The sequence below is a fragment of the Notamacropus eugenii genome, chromosome 5 (genome assembly GCF_028372415.1).
Source record: "Notamacropus eugenii isolate mMacEug1 chromosome 5, mMacEug1.pri_v2, whole genome shotgun sequence".
Taxonomy (NCBI): Eukaryota; Metazoa; Chordata; class Mammalia; order Diprotodontia; family Macropodidae; genus Notamacropus; species Notamacropus eugenii.
Window position 1 is genome coordinate 281,257,081 of NC_092876.1, and position 24,324 is coordinate 281,281,404.

At 39.0% G+C, this 24,324-nt stretch overlaps 1 protein-coding gene across 10 annotated transcripts in view; it reads right to left on the reverse strand.

Moving 5' to 3' along the window:
* The window catches only part of LYPD6 (LY6/PLAUR domain containing 6), a 156,207-nt gene that overhangs the window by 87,623 nt on the left and 44,260 nt on the right, over positions 1–24,324 (reverse strand). For 7 of the 10 annotated variants that reach the window (XM_072613115.1, XM_072613114.1, XM_072613117.1 and 4 more), the window contains one exon: positions 17,469–17,587. The exons of 1 other annotated variant lie outside the window; for it this stretch is intronic. The gene's annotated coding sequence lies outside the window, so the exon portion shown is untranslated. The remainder of the gene's footprint in view (positions 1–17,468; positions 17,588–24,324) is intronic. 2 more of the 10 variants (XM_072613116.1, XM_072613122.1) reach the window with 1 other exon arrangement.

A 24,324-nucleotide genomic window follows, 5' to 3' on the forward strand; every position in this document is an offset into this window, starting at 1 on the left:
TAATAGAACAGTATGTCTCAAACTTTGGCAAGTGTCTGAGACAGGATTTGAACTCAGGTCTTAAAAATTATTGAGGACACCAAAGAGCTTTTGTTTATATCAGTTACATCCATCAATATTTGCTGTATGAGAAATTAAAACTGACCAATTTTTAAAATATTTATCATTCTTTTAAAATAACAATAATAAAACCATTATATGCTAACATAAATAACATATTTTTCTGAAAAATCAATATATTTTCCAAAACAAAAAAATTGTAAGAAGAGTGGCACTGTTTTACATATTTTTTGCAAACATCTTTAATGTCTAGCTTAACAGAAGACAACTCACAATGAGGTTTATAAGAATATAGCTCATAACAAGATTCTCATATTTATTTCCGCATTCAATCTGTTACGATATGTTGCTTTAGCTGTAATATATGGAGAAAATCAGGCCTCATGCAAATATGTAGCTGGAAAAAGGAGGGGTATTTTAATAAGCAAATAATGTCTTAGTGTTATTATGAAGATAGTTTGACCTCAAAGATGCCCTTGAGAGGGTCTCAGGGACCCCCAGACCACCCTTTCAGAGCTGTTGCAATAAAGGCTAAAATTGGGTTAGAAACATTCATCAATTGGGGCAGCTAACTAACGCAGAGGATAGAACAACAACCCTGGAGTCAGGGAGACCTGAGTTCAAATCCTGTCTCAGACACTTGCCATTTGATAGCCGCGTGACCCTGGGCAAGTCACTTTAGCCCAACTGCCTCACATACACAAAAAAAGAAATATTAATCAGTTCCAAGTGAAGAAGAGTGGAGTATTTAGAAACTTGGCCTATATTAGGTCATATATACATACACATACACATGCATAGTTCTATACTTTTAGTGCACAGTCATATTATACATGTAAGGTAGGGAGACCAATCCCATCACACACACACACACGCACACACACACACGCCCCTAAGTCTCCTTAATTTAGAGTCACACACACTTAACTAAAATTATACCTTCCTGTGTTGATGACAGTGTTTCTAAAAATGCATTTGGGTTCTGGAAAGCAACCAAAACCTCCATTAAGAAGTCTATATTCCCCTAGTAAACAGGGAGATTTAATTTTTCAACCTTGTGAAGATTTTCTCACAATTTGTATGACTGACAAAGAGAAGGATCTTCATTTAATGCTAATAGGGAAAACACTTAATCTGACCCTTCTCTCTCACACTGTCCCACCAAAAGGACAAAACATATGAGAAGGAAAACGGACATTTTCATGACTAGAGTTCATAACAAAGTAGCGGCTTTGCTTTAAAAAAATATTAAAATGAAAACTCATTCTACTATATTTATTCCGTTAATTCAATTCAACAAACATGTATTAATAGCATTTCCTATGTATAAAGCATTGAAATAGGCACTGAAAAGATACAACATTTAAGACATGGTAAGCTTTTCATTTACCTGCCTACACAATTATTCATGGCTTCTAGAGATGATTATATGGCCCAGCCTCCAGCCCTGAGGCAAGTAAGAAACTATTATCCCCCTATTACAGAAGAAATAACTGAGGTCCAACAGGTTAAATGACTTGTTAATTAGTGATAGAGTGTTCTTAAAACCCTTAGATTTCTTCAGGTACTATTACCTCCTTAAATATGTTCCTGATTTCTCTTCATCTTCCCACTCTCACTCTAATACTTAGCCTTTACCTCTTTCTCCAACTGCTTTGTATTTACTTCTTTTTTCTTATCCCCTAGATAGAATGGAGGGGCAGCTAGGTGGCCTAGTGGATACAGTGCTAGGCCTAGAGTCAGGAAGACTCATCTACCTGAGTTCAAATCTAGTCTCAGACACTTATTAGCTGTGCGACCCTGGGCAAGTCACTTAACCCTGTTTGCCTCAATATCCTCCTCTGTAAAACATTCTAGGGAAGGAAACAGCAAACCACTGTAGGATATATGCCAAGAAAACCCCAAATGGGATCACGAAAAGTCGGAAGTGACTGAATCCACTAAACAACAATAAGATATAATGGAAACTCCAGAAGTACAAGGATTGGTTCATTTGTATCCAGCACAGTTCCTTGCATTCAGTATACACTTAATTAAAATTTGTTGAATGGGGGAAGCAAGCAGCAATTGCTGCCAGCTATAGTAGTGGCTCTGATTTCCTGCTGCCAATGTATACTGATTATTTTTAAACATAGCCAGCACAGCAATAACATGGATTTTGAACTTGGTATTCTGCTACTTCATAAATGTTCAATGTCCTTGGAAATACGGAGGTCAAGAATAATTTTTCACTTAGTCTTGGGCAAATGGTGTAATGTTAGAAGGAAAGCAGACTTACTCAATTCATATTTTCCTTATAGGCTGGTTAGTGGATAAAGTGCTCAGCTTGGAGTAAGGAAGACATGAATTGAATCCCCCTCAAATACTGAATAGCTGTGTGATGGGGGGCAAGACATTTAATCTCTTTTAGCTTCAGTTTCTTTACATGTAAAATGGGGATAATGATAACACCTTCCTCTCATGGAGTTGTTGTGGGGATCAAATGTGTTAAGTACACATGTATATATTATATGTACATATACACATATAATACATACAATATATCATGTATATTATATATTCATATATAAATGTATGAAGAGTCCTTATTGTTACCATCACCACCACCATCATCATTATCATTATTATCAACAAAAATGATCTTGTCTGTGTCCCTTACTACCTAGGTAAACCTTGGCAAGCCACTTAGTCTCCAGGGACTTAGTTCTTTCATCTCTAATTGAGTGAATTGAAATCAATGGTCCTTAAGATCCCTTCTTGCTCTAAGTCTATGATGTTATGCTCCCCTGCTAGTATAGTGTTCTGTTGCTCATTGCCTTATGGATAATTAAAAGGCTAATATACCTGAATTGGAACACAACTGACAGCAATAACAATAAGCCATGTGGTTGCTTTAGACATAAGTTGATCCTAATAAGAAGTGGAGTCAAAAATCTAAGAACAGAAAAAAAGGAAGAAAATTGACATTCATGAGTGAATTGGTAGAAACCAACTTATCTTACGGAGGGTTGTGAGAAAAGAATTTCACAAAATTGTAAAAATGTGAAGTACTATTAGAATGATGTATTAGATATATTGGGAAAGAATTTTTTTTCCAAAAATGTGTATTTTGGGGGACATTCATTTTTTCATCCAAGTAAGTTTTCTTTTTTTTGGTCCATACTTGTGATTTTTATCAATGTAGGGAATTCTCAGTGGGGAAGCTCTACCCACTGATGAAGATGAGCAGCTTCTAGTATTAGAGAACTGTCTAAAGAGCAGAGAGGTAAAATTATGTGCCCAAGATTACACAACCAGCATGTATTGGAGGCAGAATTGTAACACAGTTCTTCAGGTTCCATGGCTAGCTACTTACTTTGCACTGTCTCCCAAATTTTTCACTTATCTTCACATTTAAGGGTAAAAGTTTAGTGAATATATTTCTTTTTTAAAAACAGATTTGGGGACAGCTACATGATGCTGTGGATACAGTACTGGCCCTGGCGTCAGGAGGACTTGAGTTCAAATCCAGCCTCACACACTTACTAGTTATGTGGCCCTGGGTAAGTTACTTAACCCCAATTGCCTCTCAAAAATAAGTAAGTAAATAAATACAAGAATAAATAAATAATGACTTTAACAATCTGAATAAATCAAAACTTTACTAAGGAACAGGAATAAATCAGTTTAGATTATATCTTGAAAATTATACAAAGCTGTCAATGATCCCAAGCAGTTCACTGCGACCCACCCCCTCCCCCCAAAAAAACTTCTCTTAAACATCAATATTCCTTTAGTGCTGCTCTAAGATTGTAAAGCATGGAACAACATGATCTTGAAAGACTTAAAATTATATGTAACCCAGAGGGCAATGGAATGATCAATGGTGGGCAATAAGTAGGCTGTAGCATGATCACAATGACAATTTGTCACATGGTGGGATGTAAAGACATTATCATGAATATGTCTGACTGAAAAAGAATGGGCCAGTCATATAGAGAGAATGAGACACAGCAGAAGGACAGACAGCCCAAATACTATGTTGGTACTCCTGGGTAATTGAAGAACTTAAGGAAAGGCCTGGGTAGGAATCACACAGGGTGAGAAGGCATGGTGAGTGTTAATCCGCCACGGTAGAGGGAGCAGAAATACTGATGAAATCATGGATCCATTAAAACAGCATTAAAAGTCTATAGTGGCACACTATAAGCCCTGCTCCTGGGAGGCTGAGGCAGGTAGATTTCTTCAGTGTGGGAGTTTTGAGCTGAAATAAATTAAGCAGATCAGGCATCTACACTAAGTTCAGCAGCAATATATTGGTGAGCCCCTGTAAGGCAGGACCAACAAAGCTACCTAAGGAGAAGTGGACTGGCCCTTATTGGAAATGGAGAAGAACAAAGTTCTCACACCAGTCAGTGGTGGGACTGGGCCTGTTAGTGGTCACTGCATTTTCAGCCTGAGCAAGATAAAGAGGTGCAGTGAAAAGGAAAAGGAAAAAAGGGAAAGGAAAAGAGAGAGGGAAAGGGAGAGGGAGGAGAGAAGAGAAGAGAGAAGAAGGGATGAGAAAGAAGGGGAGGGGAGGGGATGAGAGGAGAGGAAAAATGGAAGGAAAAGAGAAGGAAAGAGAAGGAAAAATAATGGAAAGGGGAGAAAAAAGAAAGAAGTAAAAAGGAAGGGGAAGTGAGGGGAGAGGAGGAGAGGAGAAAAAAATGGAATGAAAAGAGAAGGAAAAGAAAGGAAAGGAAGAAGAGAGGAGAGGAGAGGAGAGGAGAGGAAAGGAGAGGAGAGGAAAGGAGAAGAGAGGAGAGGAGAGGAGAGGAAAGGAGAGGAAAGGAGAGGAGAGGAGAGGAGAGGAGAGGAGAGGAGAGGAGAGGAGAGGAGAGGAAAGGAAAGGAAAGGAAAGGAAAGGAAAGGAAAGGAAAGGAAAGGAAAGGAAAGGAAAGGAAAGGAGGGGGAGAAAAAGAGAAGGGAAAGGAAAGCAAAATTTATCTGAATCTGTGTAATAACCTATCTTATTGCATCTATTGGGCAAGTTCTTTCAATAGTTGATGCCCTTGGGTTTAGAATCGTGTCCACTAAGACAGATTATTTTAAAATACTACAGCTTTGAAAAAGTCATGTATAATTTCTCTGAATCATAATAAATGCACCTTTGTAAATGTCCTGAATAGGGTATGCTCATTTAGCAGTGGTCATATAACCACTATAACCATATATAACCATATAACATGTTCTCTTTTACTTGTTTTGTGTGTTAAACAAATATGATCAGGATTATTAAAAATAAAGGTTTGGAGTGGGGCTTAGCATTATTCACGATTTTTTACATTCATGGGAGTCCTGTGCCCCTACCCTCCACAAATATCAAGGGAGAACTCTATTATCCCACCCTACTGCCTCAGAGTCTTCATTTTACTATCTCTGTTTTTCTTTGCCCTACACTCCTTGACAACACATTGGATAAGGGGGAATGAGAGAGAGTGAGGAATACAGAATTGTCACCTAGGATTCAAGTGTGGTATGCTCAACAGTAACAGGGAAGTTCTGAAGAGGGAAGAGTTTGGGGGCAAAGTTAAGGAGTCCCATTTTGGACATGTTTGGACATGCCAGTTCCTTCTTCAGTCCATTTTACAGATGAGGAAACTGAGGCAAACAGAGGTGTGACTTGCCCCAGTCACACAGTAAGTTGAGTTTAAGATGTCTACGGTGGGTAGTTAATTCAAGTTGTTCCATGGAAAGCTGGATATTTGAGAATGGAGGTCAGGAAAAAAGTTAGGGTTGGATAAGATTTAAGAATCATCTGCAGAGAGATGATAATTGAATCACTTTGAGCTGGTAAGACAACTTAGTGAAGAGAGCCCATGATGGAGCCTGAGGTGGGGGTGGGAGGATACCCAGGGACACTGGGGGCATGACTTGGATGAGAAGCCATCAAAGGAGAATAAGAAGGAACAGTCACTCAGGTAGGGAAATAACCAGGAGAGAGGACCCTCATGAAAACCTAGAGGGTAGAGAAAATCAATGTGAAGGGCATGCTTGACAGCATCAAGGACTCCAGAGAGGTCAAGAAGGACGAGGATTGAGAAAAGGCAGTTCAGGACTGTTAGTAATTTTGGAGTGAGGAGTTGAAAGATGAAGTCAGAAGCCAAACTGTAGAAAGGTAAAGCGAAAGTGAGAAGGAAGGAAGTGGCGCCAGTGATTGCAGGTAACCTTCTCAAAGAGTTTAGCCACCAAAGGGAGAAAAGAAATGGGACAAGAGCTAGTGGGGATGGAGGGCTCAAGAGAGAGGTTTTTGAGGATAAGGGAGATGATAATATTTGTAAGCTTTATGGAAAAAGTCAGAAGATAAGGAGAGATTAAAGATGGTGAGAGTGAGGATGACAGAGGGGGCAAACTTCTGGAGAAGACAGGATAGAATGGGATCATTTGTGCACCTAGAGAGATTTGTCGAGACAAGAAGGACCATCTCATCATGTTAAATAGGGGTAAAGGTAAAGATAGTGGCAAGAAGGCATGAGAGAGATGTGAGTTGGGGAGAAAAAAAGAAGAGGAATCTCTCCGCAAATGTCTTCTATTTTTTTCAGTGAAATATGAGACAAGGTTCTCAGGTGAGTATCATTACATTTATGTAAAACAACATGGTATTTAAGGACTATATCTAGTATACTACTGATACTCAAATACGTATAAAATTATGAGGATTAATTGAGTTGTTTTTTTTTTGCCTGGACCAGTTTTTCTGAATTTAACTTTGTTGTTGTAGCTTAGTCATTTCAGTTCTGTCTGACTTCTCATGGCCTCATTTAGAGTTTTCTTGGCAAAAATACTGAAGTGGCCTGCCAGTTCCTTCTTCAGTCCATTTTACAGATGAGGAAACTGAGGCAGAGTTAAGTGACTTGCCCCAGTCACACAGTAAGTATCTGAAACCAGATTTGAACTCAGGAAGATAAGTCTTCCTGACTCCTGGTCAGGCGCTCTATCCACTGTGCCACTTAGGTGCCCTTAAATTTGACTAGCCCTGCCTAACTGTTAACATCTCCTGAGTCCTCAAAACTTAAATGAGAGAATCATACTAAATATATTACTAAATACTATATTATACTAAATAAACTCTAATATGGTATGAGAAGACACTCACTACCTGTGTGACTGTAGCTAAGTCATTTAATATCCCTGAGCCTCAGTTTTCTAAACTGTAAAAGAAAGGGTTGCCTTAATGAACTGTCTTTGGTCTCTTCCAACTCTCAACCTGTGATCTTTCCATTTCTAATGTTATATGACCCAACAAATCCCACAAAGGAAAGGAACATAGGAAAAACTATAGCCTGAACATAGACATGGTCATACACATGGGCAGTACTTCAGGTAAAGTAGGATTTAGAAACCAAAATTACCCTTCATGGCTCTATTTCTCACACACACAAATGTTCTGTTGGCCTTCCTACCTCTTCAGGCCAGATTGCTAGTTTCTCCACAAGACTTTCTCTACAACCCATTGAGACTTCTTTAGTCTGGACACTCACTCCATCCTTTGAATTACTTTTCACCTAGGAAATATTTTCTACCCACTTCACCTTCCGATTGACTGATTCCTCCCAGAACCTCCAATGTGAGGAGGAAGCTCAGGCCAAAAATATCTCCATCCCCCTTCTAGGCTACACCTGACATCATTCTCCATCACACCCCACCCTGGTGCCTTCTTCTTCTTCCTCCTTCCCTTCCATTCTGTTTCATGTATTGCCTTCTCCAATTAGAATATAATCTTCTTGAGAGCAAGGACTGTCTTTCTTTCTGCTTATATTTGTATTAGCCTAGTACAGTGTCTGGCCCAAAGTAAGCACATAATAAATAAATGCTTGTTGACTGACTATTAATCTGTCCTAATGTGACTAGTTAGGGGGAAAATGGTGATCATCTTGTAGGGGAAAAATTCTTTTGTGGGTGGGTAAAGATTTTGACCAACTATTGAGAGGGTTATCTGAATTCAGGCTTTAAAATAGGCTTAATGAAAATTACTTATTTCAGGTTTATTTTAGGTTGTGTTGTTTCAGTTCAAAAGCCATTTCCAGGGCCTTTGGTTCTGAAGCCATTTCTAGAGACTATGTTTGTTCAGTTTGCTCCAAGGTCACCTCTATTTAGAGATGTTGGGGTGCCTCTCCTGATACGAACACAACACTTGGCACACGTACAGTGAAGATTGTGTTATTTCAGCTTTTGGGGTGGACAAGTTTTATGGAACATGAAGTACAATACAATATGTTTTTGATCTTCATTTGGCTGAAAATTCCCTACATAAGCAACTCAGGTCTGGTGCTGCCGTATAACCCAGAACCACAGTATTATTACAATTCTCTCTCCCTACCCCCACCATGATGTCCTGTTATATAATACAAGGTAACGGCACCCCTTCCTTTAAATAGGTCGTCACAAAGGAGGGAACAAATGGTGAGAGGCAGTGGGGCCTACCCCAAACCTGGCCTGAAAGGCAGCTTGGAGAACAATGATTCATTAAACACCGTTTAGATATCGAATCCATAGCAAAAAAGAACTACATATCTCCTTCTAACTACAAATTTCCATGATTCTGAGAATCATGCCACACACCTAGCAGGCACTCAACAAAAAGCAGGAATTACTGTGATCATCATCATCACCAACAACATCACCATTGACTTAACAGCTCCAAGAAGCATTTGTTCCTTAGTAGCGTCTTCCCCAACAGCTCATTCTTCTCAGCTGTGGGTTACTTTACATGACTCCGCCGCCACCAGAGCCAAAATTGGCGTACTTTTATACAAGCTGGATTTCAGGGGTTGTACCATACCCTTAGGGACTCAATAAAAACTCTGACAGGGTGAAAAATTCTCAGAAATCATGGCAAGAATTTGGAACTGTGCCCAAAGGAGTATCAAACTCTGCATAACCTTGGATACAGCAATACCACTACGAGGTCTACATCCCAAAGAAATCAAGAAAAGAGGGAAAGGACCTATTTGGACAAAAATCTTTATAGCAGCTCTTTTGTGGTGGCAGAGAATTAGAAATTAAAGGGAATGACTGAACAAGTTATGGTACATGAATGTAATGGAATACCATTGTGCTATAAGAAATGATAAGCAGGCAGATTTCAGAAAAGCCTGGCAAGACTTACATAAACTGATGCAAAATGAAATAAGCAAAATAGGAGAGCAATGTTATTGAGGTGGGAAATCTGTGACCTTGAAGCCACATGTGGCCTTCTGGGTCCTTGGGTGCAGCCTTTTGACTGAGTCCAAGTTTTGCAGAACAAAGCCTTTCATTAAGGGAATTTGTTCTGTGAAGCTTGGATTCAATCAAAGGGCAGCACTTGAGGACCTAGAGGGTCACATGTGGCTTTTAGGCTGCAGGTTCTCCACCCTTGGACACAGTAACAGTAACAGCAGTATTGAATAATGATCAACTATGAATGACTTAGATATGTTTAGCAATACAATGACCCAAGGACTCATGATGGAAAATGCCATCCACATCTAGAGAAAGAACTGAAGGAGTCTGAATGCAGATTGAAGAATCTATTTTTCACTTCCTTTATTTTTTTTATGTTTTTTTCTTTTGATCTGTTTCTTCCTTCACAGCATGACTAATATGAAAATGTTTTACATGACTGCACATAGGAGGGAGAAAATTTGGAACTCAAAATTTTTATTAAGAATGTTAAAAATCATTTTTACATGTAATTGGGGGAAAATACTTAAGCAGTGCGACAGTAGAGTAAATGAAGGAAGCCCTGTGTTCAAATCCAGCCTTAGACACTTCGCTGTAAGACCCTGGGCAAATCATCTAATCTCTGTCTTGGATTTCCTTACCTAGAAAATCAAGCTGATAATGGCACTTTTCCTAGCATCCTTGTAAGGATAAAATGAGATATTTGTAAAGCACTAGATAAATGCTAGAGCTATCACTGTAATTATTATTACCCTAGCTATAACTGAAAGCAAGCATTGGCACTCACTGTACTGCCAGAGGGATCAAGCAGACAGAAAATGTGGAGAAACGTTCTGGCTTGAATAGCCCATGGAAGTAGAAGACAAGGGTATTGTAGAAAGAGCTCCAATTCCTTTGGCAAATGAAGCTGAAGGATTTTCCTTATTTAATACCATAGTTGCTCTTTGTCCCTCATCCTTCTATGCCTAAACCTATTTGTATTTGTATTTGCAGGCAACCAAGTGGTGCATTTAAGTTGGAAAGATCTGATTTCAAATCCAGCCTCAGACACTTAATAGCTGTGTAATCCCGGACAAGTTACTTAACCTCTCTCTCTGCCTCAGTTTCTTTATCTGTAAAATGAGGATAATGATAGCACTTAGATCACAGGGCCGTAGTGATGAACAAATGAAACAATCTTTGTAAAGCATCTTGCAAATTTTAAGGCTAGCTATCATCATCATCATTATTATTATCTCTGCATCTTTGACACTATTAACACTGTCTTGAATGATATATCCTTCCCTTCTCCCTTGGCTCCCAAGACTGTACTCTCCTATTTCTTCTTCTTCTTCTCTAACTATCCTTTTTCCATCCCCCTTCCTGACCCATTGTTTCTGGTCTTGGCCTTTCTTACTATACTTTTCATTTGTAATTTGTAATTTCACAGCTTCTATTATTATCATGAAGAAGACACCCAAAGCTTTCTCCATCTCAGATCTCTCTTTTAAAATTCCAGAAGAGCATTTCAAACTACCTAAGACTATCTCCAGGCAGATAGGTGGTATAGTGGACAGAGTGCCAGGGCTGGAGTCAAAAAGACTCATCTTCCTGAATTCAAATCTGGCTTCAGACACTTCCTAGTTGTATGACCCTGGGCAAGTCACTTAACCATGTTTTTCCCCAAGTTTCCCCCTCCATCAAATGAGCTGGCAAAGGCAAAATACTTCAGTATCTTTGCCAAGAAAACCCCTAATGGTGTCATGAAGAGCTGGACACCATTGACCAACAATGAGACTATGTCTGCCACTTATGTCTCCCTAGCAACATGCATGCCATGAACATTCAGACATAAAACAATCATGTCCTGATAACTCAAGCAAAGCAAGTATTTAGAAAAAATGAAAGAGTTGAACTAATACCGATGATGGAGTTTGCCCATCCTTCTCTCTAATTCAATAAACATAGATATTAACTTTTCCTCAAAACTGCCTTTTCTCTGTCAGTGACACCACCACTCAACCAGTCAAGAACATTTCATATCTTGAAAAATAATCATTATTTTTCTCTTTTCGCACCTCCCACAACCACTTAATTTTCAAAGCCTATCAGCTGTCTCTCTACAGCATCTCTTCTCTCATCTACCACTTTTCTCTATTGCCATTACCATGACCCTACCACAAGGACTCATGACTACCTACTTGGACCACTGTTTAAAATATCTAGAGTCTCTCCCCATTCTGATCCAACCTTGACACAATGTAGTATAGCTTTTCTTAGGCAAAAATGTGATCACATCACTTCTCTGCAGAAACCCTTCAGTGGCTCCCTATTACCTTCTAGAAACATAATATTTTAGCATGGCACTCAAGGCTCTCCACAATTTGAGAGAACTTTATCTCTCCAGTCTCATGTCATGCTACTACCCTCCCCCTACTCTTTGCTCCAGTCATACTGATCTCTTTCTATACAATGCTGTCATGCTTCCTTGGCTTTGCTCAATCTGTCCCAATCCCTGGAAGACCTGCTCCCTCATTCTCTCTGTCAAAATCCAAAATATCCTTTAACAACCAGGTCAAAGGCTACTTCTTTCCTGATTCACCCTCTAATTGTCATTATTGCTCTCCCCATACTTACGCAGTATTGGGTTTACACCTCTCTCATTCACTTAATATGTATCATTTTGGAATATTATATATATATATATATGTATATACATACCCACACGTAAATACGTACAGAAAGAGGAAAGTAGAGAGAGAAAGGGGAGAGGAGAGAGCAAATAGAAAGAGAAAGAAAGAAAGAGAGAGAGAGAGACAGAGAGAGAGACAGAGAGAGAGAGAGAGAGAGAGAGAGAGAGAGAGAGAGAGAGAGAGAGAGAGAATCAGCCCCAGGGATGGAGATTGTTTTTTTTTAATTCAAGCAAGGATAGTTTGGGGGTGGGGTGGAGGCTATACATGAAAATGAAGAATTTTAAACCCACACAAGAGAGGATTGTTCTGAATTAGGACACAAATAATCAAGCATACTTAGTTTGTTAAATGCTTTAAAAATGAGAGACAAACTGTACAAGAATAGAAATCGGTAGCGTCCTCCTACACAATCCCCCTTTTTCTATTCTTTTTATGCAGAAGTGTTTATTGATGTCTGTTAAGTACAGGACCACCAGATTTGTTTTTAATTTATTTTTGAGTACTCTGTGCTTGTTGTTGAAATTGAATCAGCATGTTTTCCTAATTGAATTAGGGAGAAGGATGGGCAAACTCTCCATCACCAGTGTTAATTCAACTCTTTCACCTTTTCTAAATGCTTTCTTTGCTTGAGTCATCAGGACATGATTGTTTTACATCTGAATTTATTTACTAATGTTCATGACATCCATTGCACTGAATATTTACGGGGATAGAAAAACATTCAGATGGACTGAAGGAATTAGGGGTATTTAGCCTGGAGAAGAGAAAATTTAGGGAGAACAAATATTTGAAAGGTTGTTATATCTAAGAGGGATTAGATTTATTCTGATTGGATACAAAGGACAGAAGTAGTAGCAATAGTTAGACATTGTAAAGAGGTAGATTTGGACTTGGTATGTGGAAGAACTTTTTTTTTTTAATTTAACTTTTAACATTTATTTTCACACAATTTTGGGTTACAAATTTTCTCCCCTTTTATCCCCTCCCCCCCAAACCCGAGCTTTCTAATTGCCCCTGTGACCTATCTGCTCTCTCCTCTATTCTCCCTCCCTGCCCTTGTCTCCGTCTTCTCTTTTGTCCTGTAGGGCCAGATAGCATTCTTGACCCCTTAACCTGTATATCTTGTTACCCAGTGGTAAGAACATTACATTTGGTCCTAACACTTTGAGTTCCAACTTCTTTAGCTCCCTCCCTCTCCACCCCTTCCCCTTGGAAGACAGGCAATTCAATATAGGCCATATCTGTTTAGTTTTGCAAATGATTTCCATACTAGTTGTGTTGTATAGGACTAACTATATTTCCCTCCATCCTATCCTGTACCCCTTTACTTCTATTTTCTTATGGTCCTTTCCCTCCCCATGAGTGTCGACCTCGTATTGCATTCTCCTCCCCATGCCCTCCCCTCCATCCTCTCCCCCACCCTGCTTGTGCCCCTGTCCCCCACTCTCCTGTATTATGAGATAGGTTTTCCTATCAGAATGAGTGTGCATTATATTCTTTCCTTTAGTGGAATGTGATGAGAGTAGACCTCATGTTTTTCTCTTGCCTCCCCTCTTTATCCCACCACTAATAAGTCTTTTGCTTGCCTCTTTTATGAGAGATAATTTGCCCCATATAACTTCTCCCTTTCTCCTCCCAATATTTCTCTCTCACTGCTTGATTTCATTTTTTTTTTTAAGATATGATCCCATCCTCTTCAATTCACTCTGTGCACTCTGTCTCTATGAATGTGTGTGTGTGTGTGCATGTGTGTGTACTCCCACCCAGTACCCAGATACTGAAATGTTTCAAGAGTTACAAATATTGTCTTTCCATGTAGGAATGTAAACAGTTCAAGTTTAGTAAGTCCCTTATGACTTCTCTTTGCTGTTCACCTTTTCATGGTTCTCTTCGTTCTTGTGTTAGAAAGTCAAATTTTCTTTCCAGCTCTGGTCTTTTCATCAGGAAAATTTGAAAGTCCTCTATTTCATTGAAAGACCATTTTTTCTCCTGAAGTATTATACTCAGTTTTGCTGGGTAGGTGATTCTTGGCTTCAGTCCTAGTTCCTTTGACTTCTGGAATATCCTATTCCATTCCCTTCTATCCCTCAATGTAGAGGGTGCCAGATCTTGTGCTATCCTGATTGTATTTCCACAATACTTGAATTGTTTCTTTCTAGCTGCTTGCAATATTTTCTCTTTCACCTGGGAATTCTGGAATTTGGCCACAATGCTCCTAGGAGTTTCTCTTTTTGGATCTCTTTCATGCGGTGTTCTGCGGATTCCTTGAATATTTATTTTGCCTTCTGGTTCTAGAATCTCAGGGCAGTTTTCCTTGATAATTTCATGGAAGATGATGTCTAGGCTCTTCTTTTGATCATGGTTTTCAGGTAGTCCCAGAATTTTTACATTGTCTCTCCTGATTCTATTTTCCAGGTCAGTTGTTTTTCCAATAAGATATTTCACATTATCTTCCATTTTTCGAATCTGCGCGGTATGTTCTGAGATATCTGTCTTTCTCGAAAAGTCCTTAGCGTCCATCCGTACCATTCCAGTTTTGAAAGATCTATTTTCTTCAGTGAGCTTTTGAATCTCCTTTTCCATTTGGTTAATTCTGCTTTTGAAAGCATTCTTCTCCTCATTGGTCCCTTGCACCTCCCTTGCCAGCTGAGTTAGGCTAGTTCTCAAGGTGCCAATTTCTTCAAGATTTTTTTGGTTCTCCTTTAGCAGGGAGCTGATCTGCTTTTCATGCTTCTCTCTCATCCCTCTCATTTCCCTTCCCAGTCTTTCCTCCACCTCTCTAACTTGATTTTCAAAATTCCTCTTGAGCTCTTCCATGGCCCGAGCCCATTGGGTGGGCTGGGACACAGAATCCTCGATTTCTGTGTCTTTGCCTGATGGCAAGCCTTGTTCCTCCCCATCAGAAAGGAAGGGAGGAAGTGTTTTTTCTCCGGTAAAGTACCCTTCAATAGTTTTATTTCTTTTCCCTTTTCTTGGCATTCTCTCCAACCAGTGGCCTGACCTCTGAATGTTCTCCTCACACCCACCTCACCACCTGGTCCTCCCAGCCAGAGTTTGGGGACTGAGATTCAAATGCTGCTTCCCGCCTTAGGGTTTTTGGCGGGGGCAGGGCTGCTATTCAGTGTTAAATTAAGTTCAGGTGCTGAGGTCAGGGGCAGAGCCGCCTCTCTGGCTCAGTTCCCTCAGGGGGTTTATGCACAGACCTTCCGCAATGGATCCAGGCTCCCGCCCGTTTGGGGAGCCCCTGTCTGTAGCCGCCTCTCAGCTTCTATCTCCTGGGGGGGCCCGAGCCATGGGGGCACCCCACTCCCCTCTCAACCCGCCAAAGAGACTCTCTCACCTACCCCCGTCAGTCACCTGTTGGTGGGGGGGCTTGTGCCGCCGCTGGAGATCCCATCTCTGGAGCCTTCTCGGATCTGTACCTCTCAGAGCCGTGGCCGCCGCCGCCGCAGGTCCGGGCTGGGCTCCGTGTCTGCAGCGCGACGGACCTTTTGCGAGAGGTTTGCAGGTCCCTCTGTGGGTGGGGGGACCCGAGTGGCCGCTGGAGATCCCGTCCCCGTAGCCCTCTCGGATCTTTTCCTCACGGTGTCGTGGCCGCGGCAGGGCTGCACTCTGCTCCCCGTCCCGGCGCCCAGTGCACAGCGCAGGACACCCCCCCCCCCCCCCCCCCCCCCGCGAGAGGTTTGCAGGTCTCTCCGGAGCAGAAATCTCCCTCGCTCCAATATTCCATGGTCTCTGGGTGCAGAATTCGCCCTGGCTTGGTCCCCTCTAGCCGTTCTGTGGTTTGTGGGTTCGGAGCTATGTGTATGTGCGTCTTTCTACTTCGCCATCTTCTGGAAGAACTTTTAAAATTAAACTTCCCAAAGTAGAGCAGGTTACCTAGGAAGGTAGTAGGTTTTGTCTTACAAGATGTCTCCAAGTGCAGACTGGAAGACCACTTATAAAGGATTTTAAGAGATTTCTATCTGGACATAGGCCGAACTAAACTGAGGTCCCTTCCAACTCCAGTATTATGTGATTCTGTGAAATAGTTTTGAAATATGGAAAAAACAAGGTATCTATACTTAAAGAAGTCAATCACTAGAGGAGACTGAACCATAGAATCTTAGAGACAATCCCAGTCAATCCCCATATCAGAAGCATGAGTGCCCCAAAACAGGCCTTCTTAACTGATTTTGTGTCATGGACCACTTGGTCAATCTAGTGAAGCCTTTAAATCCCTTCTTAGAATAATGTTTTTAAATATGCAAAGCAAAATGCATAAAGATGCAAAGGGAACCAATGATATTCAAATAAAATTGTGGAAAAAGTTTAAATCAAGTTCATGAACCTCAAATTAAGCACCCCTATTACAACAGCTCCTGACAACTGATCATTTATTCTCTGCTTGAATGCCTTCAGTTTGTAGACCTTACCAACCTACAAGACAGCTCAATTTATTTGGAACAGCCTTTGATTTCTTATTTTTGGCAACTAGAAATCTTTCTTCCCATAACTTCCATCCACTAACACTAATATTGCTCTTGAGCCACAAAGAAAAAGTTAACCTTCTCATGCTAGTCCCTTCACTATCTAAAGATAGTTATATTGTCTTCAGCCGTTTTCTTTTGTCATTGTTCAGTGGTGTCCAAATCCTCACGACCATAGAATTCCAGGCCCTTCTACCCTGCACTATCTTTAAAAGTCTTTGTTTCCATGATACTGTCGATTCACCTCATGCTCTGCCATCCCCTCTTCCTTTCGTCTTTAATCTTTCCAAAAATCACAGTCTTTTCCAATGAGTTCCATCTTCTCAATATGTGGTCAAAGTATTTAAGCTTCAGTTTGAGTAGTCTTTGTGCTTCCAGACCAAACATTCTCAGTTCTTTTAATCCTTTCTTGAATCAATCAGTAAACACTTATTAAGCATCTACTCTGTGTCAGGCATTGGGATAAGGATCTAAGTCCCCACCCTCAAAGAACTTACAATCAAATAGGGGTGACAACATGAAAACAAATACATACAAAGTGTTCTATATACAGGAAAAATAGGAAGAAATGACCAGAGAGAAGGCACTAGAATTAAGAGGAGTTGGGGAAGGATTATTGTAGAAAGTAGGATTTTAGTTGGGACATATAGAAGTTATAGATGTACTACCACCACTCTCAGTATCTTCTGGAAGTGTTTCAATAGGCAAGATACCTTATGAAATATAGGGCTGAGAAAGAAGGATGATGTGGTAGGACAAGTTAGCACAGAGGGGTCCTCTTTTATATTAGATATTATGCTACTATTCATACAGCCTATATATTAGCTATTTTTTGCCTGCCACATACCACTATTGACTCGTACTGACATTTTAGTCAATCACTGCAGTGCTTTTAGCATCATTAATTTCATTGATATTGGTGTTGCAGTCACCAACTGAATGTTCTCTGTGAGTGTCTGAGAGTTGCTATGGTTCAAAATATCATAATAAAATTTAAATTAAAAAAACACATCATCATTCTGCAATCAGTCATGATCAGGAGTTTCTGTAGACTGACCCTAGGATGAGACATATGGTCACTCACCAGGCTCATACCTGAAACCTTTCCCAGCTGGTACGACCTGCCACAGCTTGTACTCTGCCAGCATAGCCTTCAACAATTCAAGGTCAACTGCATATCAGAATGAGGCATCAGAGTAAGACCTGAATGGAGGTTAAGTTAATTAAAATCTTTTAACCTTTTCCATGTGAACAACTATTAAGCTATATTTCCCCAATCCTATGTTATCACAGTTAGTTGAGTTTTTTAGACTAGGTAAAGGATTTTATTTTTTCCCCCACTTAATGTATTTTTTTTCAATTCCATGTAAAGATAGTTTTGAACATTCACTTTTATAAGATTTTGAGGTCCAATTTTTTTTCTCCCTTCCTTCTCTCTCCCCTCCCCAAGATGATATGTATATAGGCTATCCATGTACAATCGTATTAAACATATTTCCACATTTGTCATGTCATTAAAGAAAAATCAGAACAAAAGGGGAAAAAACCACGAGAAAGAAAAAAAGTTAAAATATGCTTCGATCTGCATTCAGGCTTCATCAATTTTTTAATCTGAATTTTGATAGCATTTTCCATCATGAGTCTTTTGGAGTTTCTTAAATCCTTGAATTGCTGGGGAGAACTAAGTCTGTCAAAGTTAGTCATCATACAATGTGGCTGTTACTGTGAACAATGTTCTCCTGGTTCTGTTCACTTCACTCAGCATCAGTTCATTTAAGTCTTTCCAGATTTTTCTGAAACCTGCCTTTTCATTACTTCTTCTAGGACAATAGTATTCCATTACGCTCATATACCACAACTTGTTCAGTCATTCCCCAGTTGATGGACATCCCCTCAATTTCCAATTCTTTGCCACCACAAAAAGAGCTGCTATAAATATTCTTTGTATGCATGGGTCCTTTTCCCTGTTAGCTAAATGACTTTAGTCTTATACAGATTATATTCTACTTTGTTAGATTAGTTCCATCCTATTGAGACCTTTCTGAATTATAATTCTGTCATCCAGCATATTAACTATCACTCTGGATTTGTGTCTTCTGCAAGTCTGATAAGCATACCAACTATACCTTTATCTAAAACATTAGTGTTTTTAAAAAAATGTGGGAGGACAGAACCACGTACTTGCCACCAGATACCCCCTCTACCATGTTGAAATCTGTTCATCATTCAATGCTTTTGGGGTCTGGTTATTAAACTTTTTTTCTGAATCCTTTTAACTATGTTATCATCCAATGCATATTTCTTGATCTCAAGGAGATCATGAACTTGACAAATGTGTTCCTGAGATCCAGATACATTTCACAAAAAAACACCGTCCTTGCCCTCATGAAACACAATCTAATAGGGACAAATGATAAATATTCGACTAAAATACAAAATAAGTCATGCTAAGCACATTAGAAAAGTGCAAAAGAAAACTGAAATCCTGAAGTTTTGTTGGAATGGTGATATATGCCTCCCTTTTTCCTTTGAAAATCTGATGATGCTAAAAACGAACCTATTCAGAATTGTGAAGAAGCAAACTTTCCATAAAGAGTGATACTGGTGAGAAATCCCATAATACATTGTATTAACTAGGAAATAGAGAGTGAAATGATTGGAAGAGGAGAACAAAAATAACCCCGATTGACACAATCCCACTGGAGACTTTACTGCTTTATACAACTTTTAAATCCTATCACATTTTCTCAGTGCAAATTAGCTTTCTTGATTCATTTTGACATTCATAAACAAGAACTTCAAGATTTCTGATAAGTGAATTAAAATCTTGAAAAATTTCAATAAGGTGACTAATTAGCATAACAATACTTTCAAAAACTCTGCTTTATGTAGCACCAAAGTGCAGAAAAGGCCAACCTATGGAAATAAGTGGCGATTTCCTTAAGGTAACTTAACCATCTGTAATGCACTCCTTTCGACACTCCACCTTCTCCATGCCTTTCCTAACCATCCAACCATTTGCATTCATTTCTCTGTTTGCGAAAATCAACCAAAAGAAACTGTTCACAGTTCCAAATCTCTTGGATCTGGTCCTATTCTAAAAAACAAGCAGGAGCTACTGGGAATTTGTATTATTATTACTTATTCCTATTACTGTTCACTTTCAGTGCCAGGGGTCATCAGGATGTCAAAGGCAGCGTCTGCAGTGGTTGCTCTTATCTGCCGATGCAGTGTTTTCCTGCTGCCAGAGAAGCCTGGATTATTTTTAAAAATTCTAAATGGAAACACATGTGCTTGTGAAAAGCCCATAAAAGGGTGGGGGCAGGGATAGGAGGAGAGAATGTACATGATTCATAGAGGGTACAGCAAGCAAACAAAAAAAAGTGAAAATGGATGTGGCTAAACCTTTTAAGATACGCATTTAAATAGTGAGCTATACTGAGGCATTGTTTCTTTGAAAGTAATTAGTTGGGTTTATAGATTCTTTAAAAGCCTTAAGCAAACTAGTTACACAAGATTGGTATGTGATGTATGTTCTAAGCTACACCTTTCTGCCAGTTGGGTCTGTGAGTCACAGAGCCCCGCATTTCTTCCTGCCAAATGGGGAGTGGGCTGTCATAAATCATCTCTCACATTAGTCATCAGCAGGTTTTCATCATTCATTGTATGCAGAGGATTATAGAGGAAATTAGAGATTTGGTTCCCAAACTCAAAGAGATTATAATCCAAGGTGTTCCTATGGGCTGGGGAGAGAAGAGAGAGTAGGAAGAAAGGGGATGAGAAAAATTTAAATTAATAATATTCACTCATATTCATAAAGTACTTTGGGACTGCAGTACACTTATCAATAGTAACTGTTGCTCTTTCCCTCCCAGCTTGATTTACGTATTTTTTTCTTTTGCTCATTAAACCCATTGCATCCTGGGTCTTCTCCAGTCATCTTGATGAATATCTGGTCACTGGATTCAGATAGATGGCTTTGGGGGAGAAGTGAGGCTGATGAGGCACAGCCCTCCCTCACTCAAATCAGAGTCAAGTGCAAGGCATGTCATCATTTCTCTGATGTCATGGTCTTCTTAGAAAATGAAGGACAAACACAGATAGACACTTTCTATATCTTATTCGATCCTCACAACAGCCCTATGAAGTAACTAGGACAATTTTTAGTATTCCCATTTAATGATGGGGAAATGGGTGCTCAGGAAAGTTATAGAACTACCTTGCCCAAGATCATACACTGGATGAGCTGGGACTTGAAACCCAGGTCTTTTTACTGGGAAAGACAAATCTTCTTTCATGCTGTTACCATGGTAACATAAAATGTCTTTCATGTAGAGACAGGGAGAGGACCTGTGACTTCACTGCAAGGGGAGAGAGGGAAGGCACTGTGCTTAAGTGATTTAAAAATATTTTCTCATTTTACCCCAATTTCATAATTGAGAAACTGAGATAAAGGTTAAGTGACTTACTCAAGGTCATATAGCTGGTAAATGTCCAAGCCCAATTTGACCACTGGTTTTCCTGACTCTAGGCCCATCTCTCTATCCACTGAGCTGCCTAGCTGCCTCACTGGCATAAGAAACGCCTTTTATGAATGCAAGTCTGCATTTTTTTGCAATTTATATGTCTTGAGATAGTTGCCTAGAACAATGAGAGGTTAAATGACTCAGCTAAGATCACATAATCAGTAACAAGTTGTAGATGGAACTTGAACCCTGATTTTCCTGGCTCTATTACTTCAAATAACCTTTCAATGTCATATAACTACATTGATTTGAACCCAGACTAATATGGAGATGGGAAAATCTGAAATCCTATGAAGTTAAATATGGGAGAATGTTTTGCTTTGAATTATATATATTAACATATTGTACGCTCTGTGTATATTACATATATATATACACACACACACACACACACACACACACACATATGTGAAGCATGTTCTTTTCCATCAAGGAGTCTACATGTTAGTTCAATAGGAAGAGAGGTGGGGGAGGGGGAAGAAGATATTTCCTTGTGAAAAATATAACTAGCAATATATTGTATGTACTGCATGCATTTATAAGTCAGCAAAAACAGCAAAATTATTTGGATGGCAGAGTGAAATAGTGAAAAGAATTCTAAGGCTCTATTTGGAACCACAGAACTTGAGTTTGAATTCTTGTTTTGCTACTTAAATTACTGGGTGACCCTGTGCAAGGTGCTGCTCCTCATTGGGTCTCCTCTGTCAAATGAAAAAGTTAGATTAGAAGACCTCCAAAGTCTCTTCCAGCTCTAAAGCCATTATTCTAGAAGGGGAGCTGAATAAATGCAACCTAAGTAGAGTTACATCTTACTGGTGTTAGGTTTTAAAGTCAGTCTATAAGGTGAAAATAGCAATCAGTACAGCACAGTAATCAAAATGACTATCTCTCCACAGCAGGTCATGCAGGTAAGGGAATTCAGGACAAAGATTTCTGACTTTAGAATAAGCATTGACCCTAATGACTGAGTTTTTTGGGCTGGGGTAAAGTAGGCTTTAACATCATTCTTAGACGACAATAGTACCCCACTGATATATTTCTCACATGGTCCTACTCACTCAAACACTACCTTAACCCACTCATGTCCTAGCCTGTAGGGCAAATTCTTGTTTCTCAAAAATTTTTAGTGGAATTGTGGGCAGAATCATCTGAACTACTGTTTAAATATCTCTCTCTCTCTCTCTCTCTCTGTCTCTCTCTCTCTGTCTCCCTCTCTCTCTTGCTCTGTCTCTATCTCTCTCTATCTCTGTCTCTCTGTCTCTGTCTCTCCATCTCTGTCTCTCTCTGTCTCTCTCTGTTTCTCTGTCTCTGTCTGTCTCTCTCTCTCTCTCTCTCTCTCTCACACACACACACACACACACACACACACACTTCACTCTCATGATTATGTTGTTATTGTTCAGTCATGCAGTCATGTCTGACTCTATGGGACATTGTCCATGGGGTTTTCTTGGCAAAGATACTGAAGTGCTTTGCCATTTCCTTCTCCAGTGTGTCTCTCTTTTAAAGATGAGGAACTGAGGTAGAGGGGACTTAAATGACTTGCCCAGGGTCACATAGCTAGTAAGTATCTGAGTTTGAATTTTAACTCACCTTTCTGACTCCAAGCCTGGTGCTCTATCCATTGTACCACCTCAGGTTATATTTGATTTTAAATAAGTTAAATGTCTATGTGAAATGATTCTACTGTATGTATAACCAACTACCATTGTCAAGAGAGGGAGATCTGAATGCTAAAGGATCCAGAGGATGAGTTGTTTTTTTTTTTTTTAAATATAGTATAGACTAAATCTACACTAGAAATTCTAAGAAATGTAGCAAAATCATTTTGGGGTAGGAACATACATTGGGGGTTATGTGAGAACAAAGGTATGATAAATCTTGTGTATGGTTCATTGGAAATAGAATTCATGCAAAGTCAGAATAGTCAGAAATGCACGGTTTAGATGGAGAAGACTATAAGCCAGGTATTTCCTATAGAGAAATAGGAAGGTTACCTGGAAGTTCATAGATGGTAACAAAAAAGAAATGAGCAAACTGGGATAAATTTTAATAGAAATAAGATGGTAGATGAGAAAGGGTTCAAAATCTGTAAGGCACAGCATATGAATTCTTGAAGGAAAAGTTAAATGAATTACAGAAGGAAATAGACAATAAAACTATAATAGTGGGGGAACCTCTAACTCCTCAGACTTAGATAAATCTAACCATAAAAAAAGAAGGAAGTTAAGGAGCCGAACAGAATTTTAGAAAACTTAGATATTATAAATCTCTGGAGAATATCAAATGAGAATAGAAGGAAGTATACCTGTTTCTTAGCTGTGCATAACACCTTCACAAAAGTTAACTATGTATTAGGGCCCAGAAATATCACAAAGAAATGCAGAAAAGTAAAAATAGTAAATGTAGCAAATGTCTTTTTTTACCGCAATGCAATAAATATTACATTCAATATAGGGCTTTTTAAGTATAGATTAAAAGTATCTTAAGAACTATGTAACCTAATCCTAAAGAATCAACAGATTAAAGAACAAATCATAATAATAATAATTTCATTAAATATAAGGATAACAATGAGACAACATACCAAAATTTGTAGGATGCAGCAAAAGAAGTACTTAGGGGAAAATTTATATCTCTAATGCTTACACCAATAAAAAAGTGGATCAATGAATTGGTCATGCAACAACAACAACAACAACAATAAAACCCTAGAAAAACAACAAATTAAAACTTTCCAATTAAACACCAAATTAGAAATCCTAAAAATAAAATCAAAATTGAAAATAAAAAAAATTAAACCAATAAATAAAACTAGAAACTGGTCTTATGGAAAAAACAACAACAACAAAATAGATTAACAATGGCTAATTTGATTTAGGGGATATTTGTAAGAAAGAAGAAAACCAAATTACCAGTATCAAAAATAAAAAGGGTGAATGAATAACCAATGAAGATGAAATTAAAGCCATCATTAGGAGCTAATTTCCCCAATTATATATCAATAAAACTGATAATCTTAATGAAATGGTTGAACAAGTTAGGTATATGGAATACTATTATGCAGATAGAAGTTGTGAAGGGCATGGTTTCATAAAAATCTGGGAAGACATGAACTGATGAAAAGTGAAGGGAGTAGAACCAGAAGAACAATTTACACAGTAAGAGCCATATTGTAATCAATAGTGACTTAGTAACTCTAATGAATACAATGATTCACTACAGTTCCAAAAGATTCATGATGAAAAAAATGTTGCCCACCACCAGATAGAAAACTGATGGACTCAGAATACAAATTGAAGCATTTATCTCCATTTCTTTTTCTTTTTTTTTTCCCTAGGAACATGACTAATGCAGAAATATTTTTTACATGGCATTATATATATAGTGGGTATCATATTTCTTGCCTTCTTA